This window comes from Lynx rufus, unplaced genomic scaffold (genome assembly GCF_022079265.1).
Source record: "Lynx rufus isolate CCGP_SWC_20201006 ecotype Redwood Valley unplaced genomic scaffold, mLynRuf1.p SCAF_6, whole genome shotgun sequence".
Taxonomy (NCBI): Eukaryota; Metazoa; Chordata; class Mammalia; order Carnivora; family Felidae; genus Lynx; species Lynx rufus.
The window spans coordinates 117,310,735-117,337,065 of record NW_025814878.1 but is presented as its reverse complement, the minus strand read 5'-3'; the positions used below and the strand labels follow the sequence as shown (position 1 = coordinate 117,337,065).

The 26,331-nt window shown below is 40.4% G+C and overlaps 1 protein-coding gene across 1 annotated transcript in view; it reads right to left on the bottom strand.

Moving 5' to 3' along the window:
* The window catches only part of LOC124529211 (collagen alpha-2(I) chain-like), a 29,156-nt gene that overhangs the window by 873 nt on the left and 1,952 nt on the right, over window positions 1-26,331 (bottom strand). The gene's annotated exons all lie outside the window — the stretch shown is intronic.

Sequence of the window (26,331 nt, the reverse complement as noted above, 5' to 3'; positions counted from 1 at the left end):
CACCCTATCTCATGGTGATGGGCTCAGGCAGCCCCTCATGCTGCACATGGCATGTATATCTCTGCTTATCTCAAGAAAGCAACACAATGGCCACCACTTCTGGATGGTTCCATCCCCTTCGGCCTGGTCTCCACAAGCTCTCTGTCTTGGGTCTGGTGCTCCCCGGCACACTTCCAGGTCAGGGTGATATTTGCAGGGCAGAAGCCCAGGGCACAGAGCACCTCAGGGTGATGTTGCAGTTTGGGGGAGGGGGTGGATCACATGTATTCTGGGAGGGTAGAGAAGACAAAACAGGGAGGGCTAAGGCAAGGGCTTCTTAAAAAGCATGTACTCCAAAGACCAAGATGCCATAACTCTTCATGGTTTGGCTTCCTACCAGGGTCAGACAGGGAGTGTTCCCTATCTGGGGGTAGAAGGAGCCAACACTGGTGAGACCAGGGCCCACAACAAGGGGGTGGGAACCTATTCTGACATTTTCCCCCAAAGTAAGAGCCTTTTTCAAAGACTCTCTACCCTCTAATGAAGCCTATAACTAAATATTTCTAGATAAATATTTATAGGTACTACTCCACAAACCCAGAGCCCTGTGGTCTCCTGAGAGTACTTTCACCCAGGGTGGGCCTAAGAAGAGTGTGTGACACGGCACTGCCCAGGGGACTCAGGGTGGGGTGGCTGTCCTCAGCGCATGGGCCCCATTCTTCCCAGACTGTATATCTTATGTCCCTGTATTTGATTACTTCTCAGGCACCCCCCCCACCCCGCACTGGTCTGGAGACATTCTAAAGTGTTTGTTCATTCTGCGTCAACGATATTAGATGCAAATCATGTTCAAAAGCTGTATGAAAGTTTAAAGTGCTAAGCACATTCTGTCAGTGCTCAAAATTCAACGAAAATCATTAGCAATACTAAAAAAAGGTTTGGGGGCACCTGGGTGGCTCAGTCGGTTAAGCATCCGACTTTGGCTCAGGTTATGATCTCATGGTTTGTGGGTTCAAACCCCACGTCAGGCTCTGTGCTGACAGCTCAGAGCCTGAAGCCTGCTTCAGATTCTGTGTCTCCTTCTGCCTCTGTCCTTCCCCCACTCACACTCTGTGTCTCTCTCCCTCTCAAAAAATAAACATTATAAATAAACAAACAAGTAAATAAATAAATACATGTTTGAAGAATGCTATAAATTAGCTTCACACAGTAAAGTCTTTGAAATAGTAAAATTCCTATAATAATATTTACAGTGTTGATAAAAGGAACAAACATCCAAAAAGAACAATCAGATGTTAGTATTATCTGGGTGCCTGGGTGACTCAATCAGGCGTCCAGCTCTTGATTTTGGTATAGGTCACGATCTCACAGTCCTGAAATCAACCAAGTCCCACATCAGGCTCTGCGTTGGGCATGGAGCCTACTGAAGATTCTCCCTCTCCGGGGAGCCTGAGTGGCTCACTTGGTTGAGCATCCAACTCTTGATTTCAGCTCAGGTTATGATCTCACAGTTCATGGGATAGAGCCGCACATCAGGCTCCATGCGATCAGCATGGAGCCTGCTTGGGATCCTCTCTCTCCCTCTCATTTGGTCCCTAACCCCACTCAAAAAGGAATAAACTTAAAAAAATTCTTTCTCCCTTATCTTCTGCCCCTCCCCAAACTGCGTGCACACGCATGCATTCTCTCTCAAGAAAAAAAGATAGTTATTATCTACTGTGCAATTAAGCAACGCATTTTACATGGAAACAAAGGCTTTAACACGATTGTAAGTAGTGTATATCACTGCAGTCTCTATTAATGGTTCTGACAGTTGCAAACCATATATCTACCATAGTAAGAGAAATATTTGGAAAACTTAGATATCTAAGCAATAAATCATTATCAATGAGAGGAGTTAAGATGGCAGAGTAGGGAGACCATAAGTTTGCCTCATCTCTCAAACACAGCTAGATAAATACCAAATGATTCTGAACACCCAAGAAGTCGATAAGGATTAAGATAGCAAAAATGCACAATTAGAAATTTCTGCCACATCATGGAAGATAGGAGCTACAGAAATTTTATTTAGGGGAGAAAAAAGCTGCAGGTACTGGGATAAAGGGAGCCCTGATCATGAAGACAGGAGAGAGAGAGAGACAGAGAGAAAGTGCGAGCATGTAATTGCATAAGAAAAACTCTTCCCCAAAACCAGTAAATAGGGAAATGAGACAGGCGGACAGCCACAAGTTTTTATAAACAGCTGAATGCCGTCTGAAGTTTTGGAGATCCATGCCATCACCAAGATCATGCCTGGCAGGCTTGGTGGTGCTCCCATACTCCCATGGGGAAGGAGAGGGGAGACCTGGGAGCAGACAGCGTGTTCTGAAGGTCCCCTGGATTGCACGGGGAAGAAGTTCCCCTGTGTGGAGTGCATTTGGGAGAGGCATTTCCAGAGGCAAAAGACCTAGCAGGCACCAATGAGCTGCCCCATTCATTAACATAGGAACAGGAATGCTGGCTGAGAGCAACAAGCCTTGGTGCTGACTTTCTGCTGTGCTTTACCATAAATTCTGAGCTGCTGCATGGTAACATAACCGATTTCTGGGAGAAGCCAGTGCCAGCCATAGCTCAGCAAGGCACTCCCCCACAGAATTAGTGTGGGTCCATGCTGCACAGATTTCTAAAATATGGAGTGAAACCCTGCTGTGAATCTGAGCTAAAAGACAGGAGTGGGGTGAAACAAAGGAGTGGTGTGCAGTCTTGCAGGCAGACAGCTCTGACCAATGCAGGGTGAAGGCAGGGATTTGGCAGAAGCTGGGGAAATAAGAGAGGTGATTGTTTGCTCTTCTGTGAGGGCTTTCTGAAGAGTGGTGGGCACCAGCTTTCTGCTTCTGGGTCATGAGAACAGGGCAAGGACATTTTCACCCAGCCCAACAGCACTGACCTACTTCAATGAGCAAAAGACCACCACCAAGTGGACACTGAGGCCACCTGCACCCTACAGGGGCCATCTCCACTAGAGCAAGACTGCCTGAGAATCAGCATAGCAGGCCCACAACCAGACGACCAGCACAAACCATTCCCACACACCAAACAGATCATAGAGTGCTGCAAAGCTTCAGCTCTAGGGGAAATAGATCTAGCTTCTCTTCTTTTTTTGTTTTGTTTGTTTTGTCCCTTGGGAATCAGAAAAGGCATTTTTTAAATATTTTAAAATTGTGGGTTTTTTTAGACTTGGCTTTTTTTTAACAAGCAGACTAAAACACACCTAGAATCTAGGTTCCTTTTTTTTTTTTTTTTTTTTTTACCTTGACAATATGACAAGATGGAGGAATTCACCCCAATGTCAACGAAGTGGGTACAGAGGGAACATACCTCAATATAATAAATGCCATATGTGACAAACCCACATCTAACATACTGAATGGTGAAAAACTGAGAGCTTTTCACATAAGATCAGGAACAAGGCACCTTTATTCAACAACTACTGGAAGACCTAGCCACAGCATTTAGACAAGAAAAAGAAATAAGAGGTATACAAATTGGTAAGGAAGTAAAACTGTCACTATTTGCAGATGACATGATACCATATATAGAAAAACCTAACTATCAGAGTACATGAGTTCAGTAAAGTTGTAGGATATAAAATCAACATACAGAAAATGTTACATTTCCACACAATAATAATGAAGTAGCACAGGGCAGAGTAGAATGGGGACCCTGAGCTTGTCTCATCTCTGAAACACAGCTAGATCAACATCAAACCATTTTGAACATCTAGGAAATTGACCTGAGGACTAATGCAACAATCTGCATAATTTGAGCAAGAGAACTTGGCAGGCACATGGTGTGGAGAGGTGAACTGGGAAAAAAGCTGTGGTGCTCCAGAGGGTAGGGAGCTGTTTTCAGAGAGAGGACAGAGAAAGAGAAAAGAGTACAGAGTGCAGTACATCAGGATCGCACAATAAAAATACTGCCCCTGAAAGAAGCTGGAGAGAAAGAGAGTGAAAACACTAACAGGGGACTGGACAAGAAACCTGTTCCTCAAAATCATTGATGGGGAGAAAGGAGAGAGTTTCAACACCTCCAGTTTCTATAAACAGTGGAGCACAGAGTCTGAAGTTTCAGAACTCAGTGCCTGGCGGTACTCCAGCAAGGAAGCAGAGTGAAATCCCTGGGAGCAGGCAGTGAGGTCTGAGAATTCCCTGTGCCATACAGGGAGAAGAGGTTCCCCTGGTTGAGTGCATTTGGTAAAAGCAATACGGCCTCCCAGCAGGCAAAAGTCCAAACAGACCTCGGAGGGCTGCCATATTACCGGATATTGGGACAAAGATGCCAGCTAAGTGCAGCAAAACCTGTTGTGTGCCATCTGTGGGTTGTGATTTACTATGAACTGTCAGCCTCTGTTGCTACAGGATCATGAGAACATTTTCTGGGACGAGTTGGTACCTGGCCATTGCTCAGTCAGACCTTCCCCCAGAGAATCAGTGTAGGTCCCAGCCAAATGTGGTGGTGGTGGGGGGGTTCATCTCTGAAGTGCGTAGTTTTGAAACACAGGCCCATTTGAGATAAAACTCAGGAGGGAGGCACTGCCTGGCAGGCAGACAGCTTAGGCAATTACAGGGTAAAGATAAGGAGCAGATGGAAACCTGAGACAAAGAAGGGGTGCTTGATTGTGCATCTGTGAAAGCTCGAAATTCCTGAACTGGTGACTAGAGAGCAGGGCAAAGACATTTTCACCTCTAGCACACCCATACTAATTGACCCCAGGGAGCTAAGCAGCACCAAGTGGAAAACAGAACTGTTAAACCAAACCCCACCCATCTGTGCCATCCAGGCACATTCCTTAGGAGACCAACACAAATACAGACTTTTGTGTACTACAAAATTTCAGTTCTAGGGAAACTGGAGCTAACTTCATTTGGGTTTCATTTTGTTTGCTTGTTCATTGGTTAGATTTCATTGCTTCTGTTTTTATGTTAATTTTTTCTTTCTCTTCTTTTTCGTTCTTGGTTACAGAGAAGCAAATTTTATATTTATTTTATTTTGTCCTATTTTATTATTTAAAAATTTTTTAATTTTTAAATTTTTTAAAACTTTTTTTTCTTCTTTTCCTCTTTTCTATCAAGCTTCTCTCAACAAGCAGACTGAAACACGTCTAGAATCTAGATTCTTTTACTTGATTTGGCTTTGTTTTAATATTTTAATTTCAACTCTTTATTAATTTTTTTCTTCCTCCAAAATGAAAAGGAGGAATTCACCCTACAAGAAAGAACATGGAGAAATGACAGCCAGGGATTTAATCAATACAAATAGAAGTATGAAGTCTAAACTAAAATTTAGAACCATGATTAAATAATACTAGCTGGGAGGCACCTGAGTGACTCGGTGGTTAAGCATCTGACTTCAACTCAGGTCATGATCTCATCACAGTAGGTGGGTTCAAAACCCGCATCAGGCTCTGTGCTGACAGTGCGAAGACGAGTCTGCTTCAAGTTCTGTGTCTCCCTCTCACAACCCGTCCCCCACTCAGGCTCTGTCTCTCTCTCTCTCAGAAATTAAAAAAAAAAAAAAATTAGGACGACAGGAAGATGGCGGCGTAGGAGGACGCTGGGCTCACCGCGCGTCCTGATCACTTAGATTCCACCTACACCTGCCTAAATAACCCAGAAAACCGCCAGAGGATTAGCAGAACGGAGTCACCGGACCCAAGTGCAGACGAGAGGCCCACGGAAGAGGGGCCCCTCCTGAAGTGGATCACCTAAGGAGAAGCGAGCTAAGCCTGCCCCCCCTGCCGCCGTGCACCTTGCCTTCCTACCCCAGCTAATACGCCAGATCCCCAGCATCACAAGCCTGGCAGTGTGCAAGTAGCCCAGACGGGCCACGCCACCCCACAGTGAATCCCGCCCCTAGGAGAGGGGAAGAGAAGGCACACACCAGTCTGACTGTGGCCCCAGCGGTGGGCTGGGGGCAGACATCAGGTCGGACTGCGGCCCCGCCCACCAACTCCAGTTATACACCACAGCACAGGGGAAGTGCCCTGCAGGCCCTCACCACACCAGGGACTATCCAAAATGACCAAGCGGAAGAATTCCCCTCAGAAGAATCTCCAGGAAATAACAACAGCTAATGAGCTGATCAAAAAGGATTTAAATGATATAACAGAAAGTGAATTTAGAATAATAGTCATAAAATTAATCGCTGGGCTGGAAAACAGTATACAGGACAGCAGAGAATCTCTTGCTACAGAGATCAAGGGACTAAGGAACAGTCACGAGGAGCTGAAAAACGCTTTAAATGAAATGCAAAACAAAATGCAAACCACCACGGCTTGGATGGAAGAGGCAGAGGAGAGAATAGGTGAACTAGAAGATAAAGTTATGGAAAAAGAGGAAGCTGAGAAAAAGAGAGATAAAAAAATCCAGGAGTATGAAGGGGAAAATTAGACAACTAAGTGATACACTAAAAAGAAATAATATACGCATAATTGGTATCCCAGAGGAGGAAGAGAGAGGGAAAGGTGCTGAAGGGGTACTTGAAGAGATAATAGCTGAGAACTTCCCTGAACTGGGGAAGGAAAAAGGCATTGAAATCCAAGAGGCACAGAGAACTCCCTTCAGACGTAACTTGAATCGATCTTCTGCACACCATATCATAGTGAAACTGGCAAAATACAAGGATAAAGAGAAAATTCTGAAAGCAGCAAGGGGTAAATGTGCCCTCACATATAAGGGAGACCTATAAGACTCGTGACTGATCTCTCTTTTGAAACTTGGCAGGCCAGAAAGAATTGGCACGAGATTTTCAGGGTGCTAGACAGCAAAAATATGCAGCCGAGAATCCTTTATCCAGCAAGTCTGTCATTTAGAATAGAAGGAGAGATAAAGGTCTTCCCAAACAAACAAAAACTGAAGGAATTTGTCACCACTAAACCAGCCCTACAAGAGATCCTAAGGAGGACCCTGTGAGACAAAGTACCAGAGACATCACCACAAGCATAAAACATACAGACATCACAATGACTCTAAACCCGTATCTTTCTATAATAACACTGAATGTAAATGGATTAAATGCACCAACCAAAAGACATAGGGTATCAGAATGGATAAAAAAACAAGACCCATCTATTTGCTGTCTACAAGAGACTCATTTTAGACCTGAGGACACCTTTAGATTCAGAGTGAGGGGATGGAGAACTATTTATCATGCTACTGGAAGCCAAAAGAAAGCTGGAGTAGCCATACTTATATCAGACAAACTAGACTTTAAATTAAAGGCTGTCACAAGAGATGAAGAAGGACATTATATAATAGTTACAGGGTCTATCCATCAGGAAGAGCTAACAATTATAAATGTCTATGCGCCGAATACCGGAGCCCCCAAATATAGAAAACAATTACGAAACATAAGCAACCTTATTGATAAGAATGTGGTAATTGCTGGGGACTTTAACACCCCACTTACAGAAATGGATAGATCATCTAGACACACGGTCAATAAAGAAACAAGGGCCCTGAATGAGACATTGGATCAGATGGACTTGACAGATATATTTAGAACTCTGCATCCCAAAGCAACAGAATATACTTTCTTCTCGAGTGCACATGGAACATTCTCCAAGATAGATCATATACTGGGTCACAAAACAGCCCTTCATAAGTTTACAAGAATTGAAATTATACCATGCATACTTTCAGACCACAATGCTATGAAGCTTGAAATCAACCACAGGAAAAAGTCTGGAAAACCTCCAAAAGCGTGGAGGTTAAAGAACACCCTACTAACGAATGAGCGGGTCAACCAGGCAATTAGAGAAGAAATCAAAAAATATATGGAAACAAACGAAAATGAAAATACAACAATCCAAACGCTTTGGGACGCAGCGAAGGCAGTCCTGAGAGGAAAATACATTGCAATCCAGGCCTATCTCAAGAAACAAGAAAAATCCCAAATACAAAATCTAACAGCACACCTAAAGGAAATAGAAGCAGAACAGCAAAGGCAGCCTAAACCCAGCAGAAGAAGAGAAATAATAAAGATCAGAGCAGAAATAAACAATATAGAATCTAAAAAAACTGTAGAGCAGATCAACGAAACCAAGAGTTGGTTTTTTGAAAAAATAAACAAAATTGACAAACCTTTAGCCAGGCTTCTCAAAAAGAAAAGGGAGATGACCCAAATAGATAAAATCATGAATGAAAATGGAATTATTACAACCAATCCCTCAGAGATACAAACAATTATCAGGGAATACTATGAAAAATTATATGCCAACAAATTGGACAACCTGGAAGAAATGGACAAATTCCTGAACACCCACACTTTTCCAAAACTCAATCAGGAGGAAATAGAAAGCTTGAACAGACCCATAACCAGCGAAGAAATTGAATCGGTTATCAAAAATCTCCCAACAAATAAGAGTCCAGGACCAGATGGATTCCCAGGGGAGTTCTACCAGACGTTTAAAGCAGAGATAATACCTATCCTTCTCAAGCTATTCCAAGAAATAGAAAGGGAAGGAAAACTTCCAGACTCATTCTATGAAGCCAGTATTACTTTGATTCCTAAACCAGACAGAGACCCAGTAAAAAAAGAGAACTACAGGCCAATATCCCTGATGAATATGGATGCAAAAATTCCCAATAAGATACTAGCAAATCGAATTCAACAGCATATAAAAAGAATTATTCACCATGATCAAGTGGGATTCATTCCTGGGATGCAGGGCTGGTTCAACATTCGCAAATCAATCAACGTGATACATCACATTAACAAAAAAAAAAGAGAAGAACCATATGATCCTGTCAATCGATGCAGAAAAGGCCTTTGACAAAATCCAGCACCCTTTCTTAATAAAAACCCTTGAGAAAGTCGGGATAGAAGGAACATACTTAAAGATCATAAAAGCCATTTATGAAAAGCCCACAGCTAACATCATCCTCAACGGGGAAAAACTGAGAGCTTTTTCCCTGAGATCAGGAACACGACAGGGATGCCCACTCTCACCGCTGTTGTTTAACATAGTGCTGGAAGTTCTAGCATCAGCAATCAGACAACAAAAGGAAATCAAAGGCATCAAAATTGGCAAAGATGAAGTCAAGCTTTCGCTTTTTGCAGATGACATGATATTATACATGGAAAATCCGATAGACTCCACCAAAAGTCTGCTAGAACTGATACATGAATTGAGCAAAGTTGCAGGATACAAAATCAATGTACAGAAATCAGTTGCATTCTTATACACTAACAATGAAGCAACAGAAAGACAAATAAAGAAACTGATCCCATTCACAATTGCACCAAGAAGCATAAAATACCTAGGAATAAATCTAACCAAAGATGTAAAGGATCTGTATGCTGAAAACTATAGAAAGCTTATGAAGGAAATTGAAGAAGATTTAAAGAAATGGAAAGACATTCCCTGCTCATGGATTGGAAAAATAAATATTGTCAAAATGTCAATACTACCCAAAGCTATCTACACATTCAATGCAATCCCTATCAAAATTGCACCAGCATTCTTCTCGAAACTAGAACAAGCAATCCTAAAATTCATATGGAACCACAAAAGGCCCCGAATAGCCAAAGGAATTTTGAAGAAGAAGACCAAAGCAGGAGGCATCCCAATCCCAGACTTTAGCCTCTACTACAAAGCTGTCATCATCAAGACAGCATGGTATTGGCACAAAAACAGACACACAGACCAATGGAATAGAATAGAAACCCCAGAACTAGACCCACAAACGTATGGCCAACTCATCTTTGACAAAGCAGGAAAGAACATCCAATGGAAAAAAGACAGCCTCTTTAACAAATGGTGCTGGGAGAACTGGACAGCAACATGCAGAAGGTTGAAACTAGACCACTTTCTCACACCATTTACAAAAATAAACTCAAAGTGGATAAAGAAATTGTGGTTTATATATACAATGGAATACTATGTGGCAATGAGAAAAAATGAAATATGGCCTTTTGTAGCAACGTGGATGGAACTGGAGAGTGTAATGCTAAGTGAAATAAGCCATACAGAGAAAGACAGATACCATATGGTTTCACTCTTATGTGGATCCTGAGAAACTTAACAGGTACCCATGGGGGAGGGGAAGGAAAAAAACAAAAAAAAAGAGGTTAGAGTGGGAGAGAGCCAAAGCATAAGAGACTGTTAAAAACTGAGAACAAACTGAGGGTTGATGGGGGGTGGGAGGGAGGGGAGGGTGGGTGATGGGTATTGAGGAGGGCACCTTTTGGGATGAGCACTGGGTGTTGTATGGAAACCAATTTGTCAATAAATTTCATATATATAAAATGAAAAAAAAAATTAAAAGGCAGGGGGTGGGGTGAAGATGGCAGAACAGCCTGTAAGGTTTTTTTTGCATCTCTCAATCCTGAAATGCAGCCATATCAACACTAAACCATCTTGCACCCTTAGAAAACTGTTTTGAGGATTAGCACAACAATCTGCACAACCTAAACCACAGAACTTGGCAGAAACTTGGTGTGAAGAGGTGAACTGGGGGGAGAGAGAAGCCGGGGACGGCAAGGAGCTTTTTTGCTTGTGGAGAGAGAACAGAGACAGGGGGAATACGGGAAAGCATCCCCCTGCCTCCCCCTGCAAAGCAGCTGGAGAGAAAAGAAAGAGCACACAAGGGATTGGACAAAAAAGGGAGAAAGGAGAAAGGAGAGGGTTTAAATTCCATTAAGACTCTATAAACAGGGGCAGTGCAGAGTCTGAAACTCTGCAGCTCAATACCTAGCAGTGCTCTGGTGGAAAGGGCAAATCCCCAGGAGCAGACAGCAAGGTCCAAGGGGTCCTCAGGCCACACGGGGAGAGGCAGTTCCCCTGCTGGGAGGATATTTGGTAGAGGCTGTGGAGGTCCCAGCCAAAGGTCCCAGCAGACCCTGGAGAACAACCATATTCACTGGTGCTGGAACAAGGACATTAAGGGAGAAGCCTGGTGCCAGATGTGTGTGGGATTTACCATAATTCCTGAAATGCTGCTGCTACACGATCATGTGAACTTTTTCTGGGGCGGGGCACCCAACTGTGGTCTCTGAGCATCAGCAGCAGCATGGTCCTGTGAACGTTCCTGGGGGAAGGTGGGCACCTGGCCATTACTCAGTGAGACCCTCCCCCTTTGATCCATTCTGAGCCACAAAGTGAGGCGTTGGGAAACACAGCTGCATCTAGGATAAAACTCAGGAGGGAGGTGCTACCTGGCAGCGGGATGGCTTGGTCACGGATAGTGTAAAAGTGGGGAGTGGACAGAAACCAGAGACAAAGAGGGGTGCTAGACTGTCAGTCGGGAGAGCACAGATTTCTGATAGGAGAGACTGGGTAGCTGGGTGACACCATTTTCACCCCTCCTGCACATGTGCATACATGCCTACAGCCTCTACAACAATCCACCCCAGTAAGCTAAGCAGCACCATCTAGAGGAGAATGGAGCCATTACACTCAACCCTGCCCAACTGGGCCAACCTCACTCTTCAGAAACACCGCAAGTCTCTCCGCCTGCTTAGTTTAAGGACTATAAAGTACTTCACAGTTTGACTTCTAGGGGAAACTGATGTAATTTCAATCATATTTCAGTCTGTTTGCTGGTCCATCTATTCAATTTCTTCTTTTTCTTATTCTTGAATACAGAAGGAGAAAAAATTTACTTTCATTTTCCATTTTTATTAAAAAGATTTTTAATTTTTTACTATTTTATTACTTTTTTGTGAATTCTTAAATACGATTTTACTTCCATAATTTCATTTTATTCTATGTGGGTGTATTCATTTTTTCAAATTTTCAAATGTTTTCTTTCTTTTTTTTCTTATTTTCCCTTTTTTCTCTAGCCTATCAAGCTACTTTCAACAACCAGACCAAAAGACACCTAAGATCTAGCAGCCTTTGATTTTTTGTGTTGTTTTAAATTTTTTAATTTTTAAAAAAATTTTTTTTTAACATTTATTTTTTGAGACAGAGAGAGACAGAGCGTGAACAGGGGAAGGTCAGAGAAAGAGGGAGACACAGAATCTGAAACAGGCTCCAGGCTCTGAGCTGTCAGCACAGAGCCCGACACAGGGCTCGAACCCACGGACCGGGAGATCATGACCTGAGCCGAAGTCGGACGCTTAACCGACTGAGCCACCCAGGCGCCCCTAAATTTTTTAATTTTAACATTTTACCTTATTAATTCCTTTTCTTCCTTCAAAATGACAAAACAAAGGAATTAAGCCCAAAAGAAAGAACAGGAAGAAATGACAGCCAGGGACTTAACACAGATACAAGCAAGATGTCTAAACCAGAATTTAGAACCACAATATTATGAATAGTAGCTGGGGTAAAAAATAGATTAGAATCCCTTTCTGTGGAGACAAAAAAAAAAGTAAAAGCTATTCAGGATAAAATAAAAAATGCTATAACTGAGCTGCAATCTCGAACAGATGCCATGGTGGCAAGGATGGATGAAGCAGAACAGAGAATCAGTGATATAGAGGACAAACTTATGGAGAACATTGAAGCACAAAAAAAAGGGAAACTAAGGCAAAAGAGCATGATTTAAGAATTAGAGAAATCAGTGACTCATTAAAAAGGAACAACATCAGAATCATAGGGGTCCCAGAAGAGGAACAGAGAAAAAAGGGGGTAGAAGGTTTATGTGAGCAAATCACAGTGGAAAACTTTCCTAATCTGGGGAAAGACACAGACATCAAAACCCAGGAAGCACAGAGGATTCCCCTAAGATTCAACAAAAAATGACCACCAACAAGGCATATCATAGTCAAATTCACAAAATACTCAGGCAAGGAAAGAATCATGAAAGCAGCAAGGAAAAAAAAAAGTCCTTAACCTACAAGGGAAGACACATCAGGCTTGCAGCAGACCTATCCACAACAAACTTGGCAGGCCAGAAAGGAGTGGCAGGATATAGTCAATGTGCTGAATCAGAAAAATATGCAGCCAAGAATTCTTTATCCAGCAAGGCTGTCATTCAAAACAGAAGGAGAGATTAAAAGTTTCTCAGACAAACAAAAATTAAAGAAGTTCATGACCACTAAACCAGCCCTACAAGAAATTTTAAGGGGGACTCTCTGAAGGGAGAAAAGACGAAAAAAAAAACCCACAAAAAACAAAAGACCAAAAGCAACAAAGACTAGAAAAGACCAGAGAACACCACCAGAAACTCCAATTCTACAGGCAACATAATGTCAATAAATTCATATATTTCAGTACTCACTCTAAACGTCAATGGACTAAATGCTCCAATCAAAAGAGATAAGGTAACAGAATGGATAAGAAAACAAATTCCATCTATATATTGTTTACAAGAGACCCACTTTAGACCTAAAGGCACCTTCAGATTGAAAGTAAGGGGATGGAGAACCATCTATCATGCTAACGGTTGCCAAAAGAAAGCTGGAATAGCCATACTTATATCAACAATCTAGGTTTTAAAATAAAGACTGTAATAAGAGATGAAGGGCATTATATCATAATTAAGAGGTCTAGCACCAAGAAGATATAACAAGTGTAAACATTTATGCTCCAAACGTGGAAGAACCCAAATATATGTATGGTTTTATATGGTGACTTCAACGAACAAATCAAAGCACACCTGGTTGACGGTCCAAACAATCCACCACTACAGGCAGTGGGATAGAGCAGCCAAATATGCAACAACCATGCATGAAACATGCTCCAAAAATACTTCCTGAAGTGGCCCCTTATTAACATAGTAGCACTCGCAGGTGTAGGACACATAGCAAGCTAGAAAAACACACAAAGGAAAGAAACCTAGCCAAAAAGATGAAACGGAAGAATTCCCCCCCAAAAGAATATTCAGGAAGAAACCACAGCCAGAGATTTGCACAAAACAGATATAAACAAATTATCTGAACAAGAATTTAGAATTATAGTCATAGACTAAAAGCTGGGCTCAAAAAGAGCGTAGAAGACAGCAGAGAATCTACTGCTGTAGAGATCAAAGACCTAAGAAATAGTCACAATGAATTATGGAATGCTATAAATGAGACGCAAAATAAACTAGATACAGTGACAATGAGGATGGAAGAGGCAGAGGACAGAATAGGTGAAATCGAAGATAAAATTATGGAAAATGATGAAGCTGAAAAAAGAGGGAAAGGAAATTACTAGACCATGAGGGGACAATTAGAGAGCTAAGTGATTCAGTGAAACAAAACAATATCCTATCACAGGAGTTCCAGAAGAAGAGAGAAAGAAAGGGGCAGAAGGTTTATTTGAACAAATTATAGATGAGAACTTCCTAATCTGGGGGGTGGGGGAGGCAGGAAACAGGCATACAAGCCCAAGAGGCACAGAGAACGAACTCCCTTCAAAATCAACAAAAACAGGTCAACACCACGACATATAGTAAAACTGGCAAAATACAAAGATAAAGGGAGAATTCTGAAAGCAGCTAGGAACAAACGGGCCTTAACCTACAAGGGTAGACACATAAGGGGAGTAGCAGACCTGTCCACTGAAAATTGGCAGGCCAGAAGGGAGTGGCAGGAAATCTTCAGTGTGCTGAATAGGAAAAATATGCAGCCAAGAATCCTCTATCCAGCAAGGCTGACATTCAGAATAGGAGAGATAAAGGCTTTTCCAGATAAACAAAAACTAAAGGAGTTTATGACCACTAAACCAGCCCTGCAGAAGATCCTAAGGGGACTCTAAGTGGAAAGCCACAAAGACTACAAAGGACAAGAGACATCACCATGAACACAAAACCTACAGATAACACAATGACACTGAATCCATATCTTTCAATAAACACTGAATGTAAACAGACTAAATGCTGCAATCAAAAGACACAGGATATAAGAATGGATAAAAAAACAAGATCCATCTATATGCTGCCTACAAGAGACTCATTTTAGACCTGAGGAAACCTGCAGATTGAAAGTGAGGGGATGGAGAACCATCATCATGCTACTGGATGTCAAAAGAAAGCCAGAGTAGCCATACTTGTATCAGACAAACTGGATTTTAAAACAGACACTAACAAGAGATAAAGGGCATTATGTCATAATTAAGGGGTCTATCCATCAAGAACAGCTAACAGTTGTAAATGTTTATGCCCCCAACATGAGAGCAGCTAAATATGCAAGTCAATTATTCACAAACATAAGCAAACTTATTGATAATAATACTGCAATTGTAGGTGACTTTAATGTTCTGCTTACAACAATAAACAGATCTAGGCAAAAAATCAATAAGGAAACAACAGCTCTGACTGATGCATTGGACCAGGTGGACTTAACAGATATATTCAGAACTTTTAATCTTAAAGCAGCAGCATACACATTCTTCTCAAGTGCACATGGAACATTCTCCAAAATAGACCACATACTGGGTCACAAAACAGCCCTCAACAAATATAAAAGGACTGAGATTATACCATGCATATTTTCAGATCACAACACTATAAAGCTTGAAATCAACCACAAGAAAAAAACTGGAAAGCCCCCAAATACATGGAGGTGAAAGAACATCCTACTAAAGAATGAATGGGCCAACCAGGAAATTAAAGAAGAAATTTGAAAATATATGGAAACAAATGAACATGAAAACATGACAGCCCAAACCCTCTGGGATGCAGCAAAGGCAGTCCTAAGAGGAAAATACACTGCACTTCAGGCCTAACTCAAGAAGCAAGAAAGGCCCCAAATACACAACCTGACCTTAGATCTAAAAGAGCTAGAAAAGGAGCAGCAAATAAAGCCCAAAGCCAGCAGAAGAAAGGAAATAATAAAGATTAGAGCAGAAATAAACAATATAGAATCCAAAAAACCAGTAGAACAGATCAATGAGTCTAAGAGCTGGTGTTTAAAAAAATAAACAAAATTAATAAAACCCTAGTCAAACTTCTCAAAAGGAAGAGAGGACCCAAATAGATAAAATCACAAATGACAGAGGAAAGAGTACAACCAACAGAAACACAAACAATTATTAGAGATTACTATGAAAAATTATATGCCAACAAACTGGACAATCTGGAAGAAATGAGCAAATTCCTAGACACCCCCACACCACCAAAACTCAAACAGAAAGAAATAGAAAATCTGAACAGACCCAAACCAGTGAAGAAATTGAATTGGTTATCAAAAATCTCCCAACAAATAAGAGTCCTGGGTCAGATGGCTTCCCAGGGGAATTCTGGAGACATTTAAAGCAGAGTTAATTCCTACTCTGCTCAAACTGTTCCAAAAAATAGAAATGGACTCATTCTATGAAGCCAGCATTACTTTGATTCCCAAACCAGACCAAGACCCCACTAAAAAGGAGAATTACAGGCCAATATCCCTGACGAACCTGGAGGCAAAAATTCTCAACAAGATACTAGCAGATCAAATTCAACAGTACATTAAAAGAATTATTCACGGGGCGCCTGGGTGGCGCAGTCGGTTAAGCGTCCGACTTCAGCCAGGTCACGATCTCGCGGTCCGTGAGTTCGAGCCCCGCGTCAGGCTCTGGGCTGATGGCTCGGAGCCTGGAGCCTGTTTCCGATTCTGTGTCTCCCTCTCTCTCTGCCCCTCCTCCGTTCATGCTCTGTCTCTCTCTGTCCCAAAAATAAATAAAAACGTTGGAAAAAAAAAAAATTTAGAAAAAAAAAAAAAAGAATTATTCACCATGATCATGTGAGATTCATTCCTGGGCTGCAGAGCTGGTTCAATATTGGCAAATCAATCAACATGATACATCACATTAATAGAAAAAAGGATAAGAACATATGATCCTGTCAATAGATGCAGAAAAAGCATTTGACAAAATACAGCATCCTTTATTAATAAAAAGCCTCAAGAAAATTGGGATAGAAGAAACATAACTTCACATCATAAAAGCCATACATAAAAGTTTCACAGCTAATATCATCCTTAATGGGATAAAACTGAGAGCTTTCCCCCTGAGATCAGGAACACAACAGGGATGTTCACTCTCACCATTGTTTTTTATCATAGTGTTGGAAGTCCTAGCCGCAGCAGTCAGATATCAAAAAGAAATAAAAGGCATCCGAATTGGCAAAGAAGAAGTCAAACTTTCACTCTTCGCAGATGACGCAATACTCTACGTGGAAAACCCAAAAGACTCCACCAAAACACTGCTAGAGCTGATACACGAATTCAGCAAAGTCGCACGATATAAAATCAATGTATAGAAATCAACTGCATTTCTATACACCAATAATGAAACAATAGAAAGAGATATCAGGGAATTGATCCCATTTACTATTGCACCAAAATCGTAAAATACCAAGATCTGTTCGCTGAAAACTATAGAAAGCTTAGTAAAGAAACAAAGACACGAAGAAATGAAAAAATATTCCATGATCATGGATCAGAAGAACAAATATTGTCAAAATGTCTCTACTACCCAAAGCAAACTACACATTCGATACAATCTCAATCAAAATAGCACCACATTCTTCACAGAGCTAGAACAAACAATCCTAAAATTTGTATGGAACCAAAAAAGACCCTGAATAGCCAAAGTAATGTTGAACAAGAAAACCAAAGCTGGAGGCATCACAATCTTGGACTTCAAGCTGTTATTACAAAGCTGTAATCATCAAGACAGTATGGTACCGGCACAAAAAACAGACACACAGATGAATGGAATAGAATGGAGAACCCAGAAATGGACGCACCAATGTATGGCCAACTAATCTTTGACAAAGCAGTAAAGAATATCCAATGGAAAAAAGACAGTCTCCTTAGTAAATGGTGCTGGGAGAACTGGACAGTGACGTGCAGAAGAATGAACTGGACCACTTTCTTACACCATACACAAAAACAAATTCAAAATGGATTAAAGAATGTGAACTAGGAAACCATCAAAATCCTATGGGAGAAAATATGCAGCAACCTCTTAGACCTCGACCACAGCAAATTCTTACTTGAAATGACTCCAAGGGACTATAGATGCTGGAGAGGATGTGGAGAAACGGGAACCCTCTTGCACTGTTGGTGGGAATGCAAATTGGTGCAGCCGCTCTGGAAAGCAGTGTGGAGGTTCCTCAGAAAATTAAAAATAGACCTACCCTATGACCCAGCAATAGAACTGCTAGGAATTTATCCAAGGGATACAGGAGTACTGATGCATAGGGGCACTTGTACCCCAATGTTCATAGCAGCACTGTCAACAATAGCCAAATTATGGAAAGAGCCTAAATGTCTATCAACTGATGAATGGATAAAGAAATTGTGGTTTATATACACAATGGAATACTACGTGGCAATGAGAAAAAATGAAATATGGCCTTTTGTAGCAACGTGGATGGAACTGGAGAGTGTTATGCTAAGTGAAATAAGCCATACAGAGAAAGACAGATACCATATGTTTTCACTCTTATGTGGATCCTGAGAAACTTAACAGGAACCCATGGGGGAGGGGAAGAAAAAAAAAAAAAAGAGGTTAGAGTGGGAGACAGCCAAAGCATAAGAGACTGTTAAAAACTGAGAACAAACTGAGGGTTGATGGGGGGTGGGAGGGAGGGGAGGGTGGGTGATGGGTATTGAGGAGGGCACCTTTTGGGATGAGCACTGGGTGTTGTATGGAAACCAATTTGTCAATAAATTTCATATATATATAAAAAAAAAAAGAAATGTCTCCAAGGGAAGGGAAATAAAAGCAAAAATGAACTATTGGGACCTCATCAAGATAAAAAGCTTCCGCACAGCAAAGAAAACAATCAATGAAACTAAACAGCCACTGACAGAATGGGAGGAGATATTTGCAAATGACATATTGGATAAAGGGTTAGTATCCAAAATCTATAAAGAACCCCATATTAGACAATTTGTAATTGTGCCCTTACAAATCAGCACTCCTGTATCCTTGGGATAAATTCTCAGTAGTGCTACTGCAGCCTTGTAGGGTAATTCTTTCAACTTTCTGAGGAACCTCCACACTGTTTTCCAGAGTGGCTGCACCAGTTTGCATTCCCACCAACAGTGCAAGAGGGTTCCCGTTTCTCCACATCCTCTCCAGCATCTATAGTCTCCTGATTTGTTCATTTTAGCCACTCTGACTGGTGTGAGGTGATATCTCAGTGTGGTTTTGATTTGTATTTCCCTGATGAGGAGTGATGTTGAGCATCTTTTCATGTGCCTGTTGGCCATCTGGATGTCTTCTTTAGAGAAGTGTCTATTCATGTTTTCTGCCCATTTCTTCACTGGATAATTTGTTTTTTGGGTGTGGAGTTTGGTGAGTTCTTTATAGATTTTGGATACTAGCCCTTGGAACTGGAGAGTGTTTGCTAAGTGAAATAAGTCACACAGAGAAAGACAGATACCATATGTTTTCACTCTTATGTGGATCCTGAGAAACTTAACAGAAGACCATGGGAGAGGGGAAGGAAAAAAAAAAGTTAGAGAGGGAGCAAGCCAAACCATAAGAGACTCTTAAAAACTGAGAATAAACTGAGGGTTGATGTGGGGGTGGGAGGGAGGAGAAAGTGGGTGATGGACATTGAGGAGGGCATCTGTTGGAATGAGCACTGGGTGTTGTATGGAAATCAATCTGACAATTTCATGTTAAAAAAAATGAAAACATACATCCAAATAAATAAATAAATAAATAATAAAATAAACTACTTGTTGAGGCTCTCATTCTAGACTTCTTTGGTTCTGCCTTTGCATTCAAACCTGTTTTCCAGAAATAATGCAGACACAGACAAATTGCAATTTCATCATCATGCATTTTGGATGCTGCAGTTAACTCTAAATGAAATAAAGTATATGTAAATACATGAAGTGACAAGTATCTTAGAAATTAATACCAAACTACAAATAAAACTTTCATATCATAAGTCTAACTTTAAACAATTCCTTTGAAGAAAATCGTCTTTATGACACTCTCATGTTATATACTATTTACAGATCAAAAATACTAAGGCTCAAACACCAAGGAAATACAAACAATTATTAAGAGAATATTATGAAAAACTATATACCAACAAACTGGATAACCTGGAAGAAACAGATAACCTTCTAAGAATATATGAACTACCAAAACTGAAACAGGAAGAAGTAGAAAACTTGAACAGAACAACTGCCAGCAAAGAAACTGAATTAGTAATAAAAAAATCTCCCAACAAACAAAAGTCCAGGGCCAGATGGCTTCACAGATGGATTCTACCAAACATTTAAAGAACAGTTAAGGGGCGCCTGGGTGGCGCAGTCGGTTAAGCGTCCGACTTCAGCCAGGTCACGATCTCGCGGTCCGTGAGTTCGAGCCCCGCGTCGGGCTCTGGGCTGATGGCTCAGAGCCTGGAGCCTGTTTCCCATTCTGTGTCTCCCTCTCTCTCTGCCCCTCCCCCGTTCATGCTCTGTCTCTCTCTGTCCCAAAAATAAATAAACGTTGAAAAAAAATTAAAAAAAATAAAGAAAGAAAGAACAGTTAATACCTCAACTATTCCAAACTATTCCAAAAATTAGGGGAAAAAAGGGAAAACTTCCAAATTCGTTCTATAAGGCCAGCATTACCCTAACACCAAAAACAAAGACTCCACTAAAAAAGAGAACTACAGGTCATTATCCCTGATAAACATGGATTCAAAAATTCTCAATTAAATACTAGCAAACCAAATCCAACAATACATTAAAAGAATCATTCACCATGATCAAGTGGGATTATTCCTAGGCTGCAAGGGTTCAGTATTCTGAAATCAATCAACATGATGCACCACATTAATAAAAGAAAGGATAAGAACTACATGATCATTTCAATAGATGCAGGAAAAGCATGAGACAAAGTACAACATCCATTCATGACAAAAATCCTCAACAAAGTAGGGTTATAGGAAATATACCTCAACAGAATAGGAACTGCAGAAATGAACCCACAACTATAAGGTCAATTAATCTTCAACAAAGCTGGAAAGTCCATTGGGATAAAGTCTCTTTAACAAATGGTGCTGGGAAAACTGGACAGCAACATGGAAAAAATGAAACTGGACCGCTCTCTTTCACCATACACAAAAATAAATTCAAAATGGATTAAAGACCTAAATGTGAGACATGAAACCATTAAAATCCTAGAGGAGAACACAGGCAGTAACTTCCTTAACCTTGGCTGTAGCAACTTCTTACTAGACACATCTCCCGAGGCAAGAGAAGCAAAAGCAAAAATGAACCATTAGGACCTCATCAAGATAAAAAGCTTCTATACAGCAAAGGAAACAGTCAACAAAACTAAAAGGCAACCCACGGAATAGAAGACATTGCAAACAACATACCTGATGAAGGGTTAGTATCCAAAATATATGAAGACTTATAAAACTCAACCCCCCCCAAAAATGAATAATCCAATTAAAAAATGGGCAGAAGACATGGATAGACATTTTTCCAAGGGAGACATCCAGATGGCTATGAGATACATGAGAAGATGCTCAACATCACTCATCATCAGGGAAACACAAATCATAACTACAAAATGGTTAAAATCAACAACACAAGAAACAACAGGTATTGGCAAGGATGTGGAGAAATGGGAACTCTCTTGCACTGTTGGTGAGAATGCAAACTGGTGCAGTCACTCTGGAAAACAATGTGGAGTTTCCTCAAAAAGTTAAAAATATAACTATTCTACGATCCAGCAACTGCACTAGTATGTATTTACCCAAAGAACACAAAAATACTAATCGAAGTTGGGGCACCTGGGTGGCTCAGTTGGTTAAGCATCCAACTTCAGCTCAGGTCATGATCTCATGGTTCATGAGTTCGAGCCCCACATTGGACTCTCTGCGGTCAGCACAGAGCCTGCTTCAGATCCTCTGTCCCCTTCTTTCTCTGCCTCTCCCCTGCTCGTTCTCAATCTCTCAAAACAAATAAAAACCTAAAAAAAAAAACCTCTACAACCCAGCAATTGCACTACTAGGTATTTATCCAAGGGTACAGGTATGCTGTTTTGAAGGGGCACATGCACCCCTATGTTTATAGCAGCAGCATCAACAATAGCCAAAGTATGGAAAGAGCCCAAATGTCCAGTGATGGATGAATGGATAAAGAAGATGTGGTATATATATACAATGGAGTATTACTCAGCAATCAAAAAGAATGAAATCTTGCCATTTGCAACTATGTGGATGGAACTAGAGGGAAAGACAGAGAAAGACAAATTAGTCAGAGAAAGACAAATATGCTAAGCAAAATTAGTCAGTCAGAGAAAGACAAATATCATATGACTTCACTCATATGAGGACTTTAAGACACAGAACAGATGAGCACAAGGGAAGGGAAGCAAAAATAATATAACAGGGAGGGGGACAAAACATAAGACTCTTAAATATGGAGAACAAACAGAGGGTTACTGGAGGGGTTATGGGAGGGGGGATGGGCTAAATGAGTAAGGGGCATTAAGGAATCTACTCCAGAAATCATTGTTGCACTCACTATATGCTAACTTGGATGTAAATTTAAAAAAAAATAAATTAAAAAAAAAACATTTAAAAATAACTATTTAAAATTACTAAGCAAAGGGACATATGTACCCCAATGTTTATAGCAGCATTATCTACAATAGCCAAATTATGGAAAGAACCCAAATGTCCACCAACTGATGAATGGATAAAGATGTGTGCACACACACACTGGAATATTACTCAGCCATAAAAAAGAATGAAATCCTGCCATCTGCAAGAACATGGATAGAGCCAGAGAGTATTATGCTAAGTGAAGTAAGTCAGTCAGAGAAAGACAGATACTGTATGATTTCACTCCTATGTGGACCTTAAGAAACAAAACAAACGGACATAGGGCAGGGGAGAGTGGAGGGAGAGACAGAGAGACAAATCAAGAAACAGACTCTTAACTATAGAGAACAAACTGATGGTTACCAGTGGGGAGGCAGTTGGGGGGAAATGGGTTAAATAGGTCATAGGGATTAAGGAGTGCACTTGTAATAAGCACTGGATGATGTATGGAAGTGTCAAATCACTATGTCATACACCTGAACCTAATATTATACTGTATGTTAACTGGTATTTCAATAAAAACTTTTTTAAAATCTAGGAAAGTAAATAAGAATTTGGAGGTCAGGATGGATATTGTAATAAAGACAACATGTCATGCGTATATTTTATATATATGTAGCAATTGAATAAAAAAGACAAAGAATCATACAGGAAAAATGGGCAAAGATTGGAAATACAAAGAAAAATCCCACTGACAAACAAACAATAACAAAAAGATACCCAAAATTACTAAGGAAGAGGATATGCAATTCAACTAACTAAGACATTTCTTTACTGACTAGAAAAACATACAAACACAGATCATACTTATGTCTACTGGGGATGTGGAAAGGAAGCCACCGCATACATTGCTGCCAGGGAAATGTAAGGAATAACACCCTTGTGAAAAAACAATACCCCAATATCCATTAAAATTAAAACCCCAGGGGCACTTGGGTGGCTCAGTTGGTTAGGTGTCTGCCTTCGGCTCAGGTCTTGATCTCTGATCTCGAGCTCCACGTCAGGCTCTGTGCTGACAGCTCAGAGCGTGGAGCCTACTTCAGATTCTGTGTCTCCCTCTCTCTCTGCCCTCCCCCGCTCATGCTCTCTCTCTCAAAAATAAACATTAAAAAATTTTTTTTAATTAAAACAACCCCAGAAACTTTTCTCAGTAATAAATCTATTAGCACATATAAATCTATAAGGACATATCTTCAGAGAATATTCACCATAACACTGTTAGTGTAACAGCAAAAAAAAAAAAAAAAAAAAAAGGAAACTAAGGCAAAAAAAGGAAACTAAATAAATTCCCATCTGCCAATAAAAAGTTGAAAAATGTATGGCACCTGCAGAATAAAATCTGTTATACAATCATTCAAATCTTATATGAAAAACATTAGCAAAAATTTTTAAATATGAAACTTTCAGCACTGGCTCCATTGTAGAGAAACAGACTATTTCATAATATGCTGGTGTGGGTATACACAGGTGCAACTTTATGGGAAGGAAACTAGAGGACTCTATTAAAATTTTATATTCCCATGCATTTGGACCTAGCAGCCCAACTTCCAGAAATGTGTCCTACTAAAACATGGCATGATGTATGTGCAAATATATCAAATCATTATACATTGTACACCTTAAACTAATACAATGTTATATGTCTACTTATACATCTAAATAAAACAGAGGAAAACAAGATAAGATTTTCACTACAGCCTTTATTTAATAAGACTTGGAAAGAAAGTAAATGTCTACTCTTTTTTTGTTTGTTTGTTTTTAATATGAAATTTATTGTCAAATTGGTTTCCATACAACACCCAGTGCTCATCCCAAAAGGTGCCCTCCTCAGTACCCATCACCCACCCTCCCCCTCCCTCCCACCCCCCCATCAACCCTCAGTTTGTTCTCAGTTTTTAAGAGTCTCTTATGCTTTGGCTCTCTCCCTCTGTAACCTCTTTTTTTTTTTCTTCCCCTCCCCCATGGACTTCTGTTAAGTTTCTCAGGATCCACATAAGAGTGAAAACATATGGTATCTGTCTTTCTCTGTATGGCTTATTTCACTTCGCATAACACTCTCCAGTTCCATCCACGTTGCTACAAAAGGCCATATTTCATTCTTTCTTTTTTTTTAAAAATTTTTTAATGTTTATTTTTGAGAGAGAGACAGAGTGCAAGCAGGAGAGGAGCAGCGAGAGAGGGAGACACAGAATCCAAAGTAGGCTCCAGGCTCTGACCTGTCAGCACAGAGCCCGACACAGGGCTCAAACCCACAAAACTGTGACATCATGGCCTGAGCTGAAGTCAGACACAACTGACTGAGCCACTCAGGAACCCCCTAAATCTTTACTCTTAATAAAATGGTTGAATAAATGATACATATGATACATATACACAATGATACATATACACAATTAAGTAACAACACAAACTTGAAAAAAAATGAGATAGCTCTCTGTATCACTGAACTGGAAAGAAAAAACAGCCACTATGAAGTATAAAATGTAAACAAAACACTCTCTATTTATGATTTTTCCATAATTTGAGAAATTGAAAAAAAAAGTGGTCGGGGAAAATTAGATGCTTTGCCTTTTCTAAGAATCTCAAATGTCTGAACAGGTGAACCCTCTCCCTCCCCAACCTACCATATCTGACCTCAACCAGTTTTCTACATGCGCTACTACTATACTCATTTCCTCTATAAAACTCAGTGGCTTCAAGATATCTTTTCTCCTTTCCAGATACAAAAACGGTATTAAAATGTATATATTTTTAATTTTAATTACCCTTTATCTCATTACTATAATTAATTTTTTCATACTCCTGTGGTAGAAATCCCTTGGTATAAATCAACATTACAAATCAGTGTTATTCCACATCTCCTGAACTCAATCCCTTTCAATTCTGAACAAGGAATAGACACTTCTGTGACTAAAGAATGTGTTTGTATCCTACTACATTCATAAATCTCAGCCTACCAAGTTTCACAACTCATAATAACAAATGTGGGGGAAGATTGAGGCTTCCTTCATTATTATTTTGTGGATTATTACATAGACCGATGGAAATAAAATCATAGCATTGTGTTCACCCTCTTTCCCAAATCTCCCTTGAAAAATACTGGGTACACTTCATTATTGTTCTATGTCAGGGGTCAATAAACTATGGTCTGCTACCTGTTTATATGGCCTGAAAGCTAAGAATGGTTTTCACATTTTTAAATGACTGCGGGTAAAATCAAAAGAAAAGTAGGGGCACCTGGGTGGATCAGTCAGTTAAGAGTCTGATTCTTGATTTTAGCTCAGGTCATGACCTCCCAGTCATGATATCGAGCCCCATGTCAGGCTGCACGATGGGCATGGAGCCTGCTTAAGATTCTCTCTCTCTCTCTCTCTCTCTCTCTCTCTCTCTCTCCCCCCCCTCTCTCCCTCCCTCTCCCTCCCTCTCTCTCCCTCTCTCTCCCTCTTCCCTTTCCTCACATGTGCTCCCCCGCTCCCATCAAAAAATACATATATTTTATGACATATGAAATTAAATTTTCAGTGTCCATACAAAAAGTTTTACTGGAACACAGCAATGGTCATTTGTTTGGTATTGTTTAATGCTGTTTTCACACTACAGAGGAAAGTATGAGCCTCAAGGCCAAAAGTACAGCTTATCTGGTTCTTTACAGGAAAGATTTGCCAACCCCTATGTTCTGTGTCACATTACATGCCCTACATAATTTTATACTTTTACCTAAACATTCTCCAGCCTTTCCTTCCATATTCAGCATAAAGTCTTGTTAATTATCTATTACTCTCCAGGCAAACACATTCTTCATAGACCTTTGAAATGCACTTCCTCTTGGGAATGTCCTTAGTCTAACCACATCCCTGATCACCTACAAACAGAAAACCAGAATGGA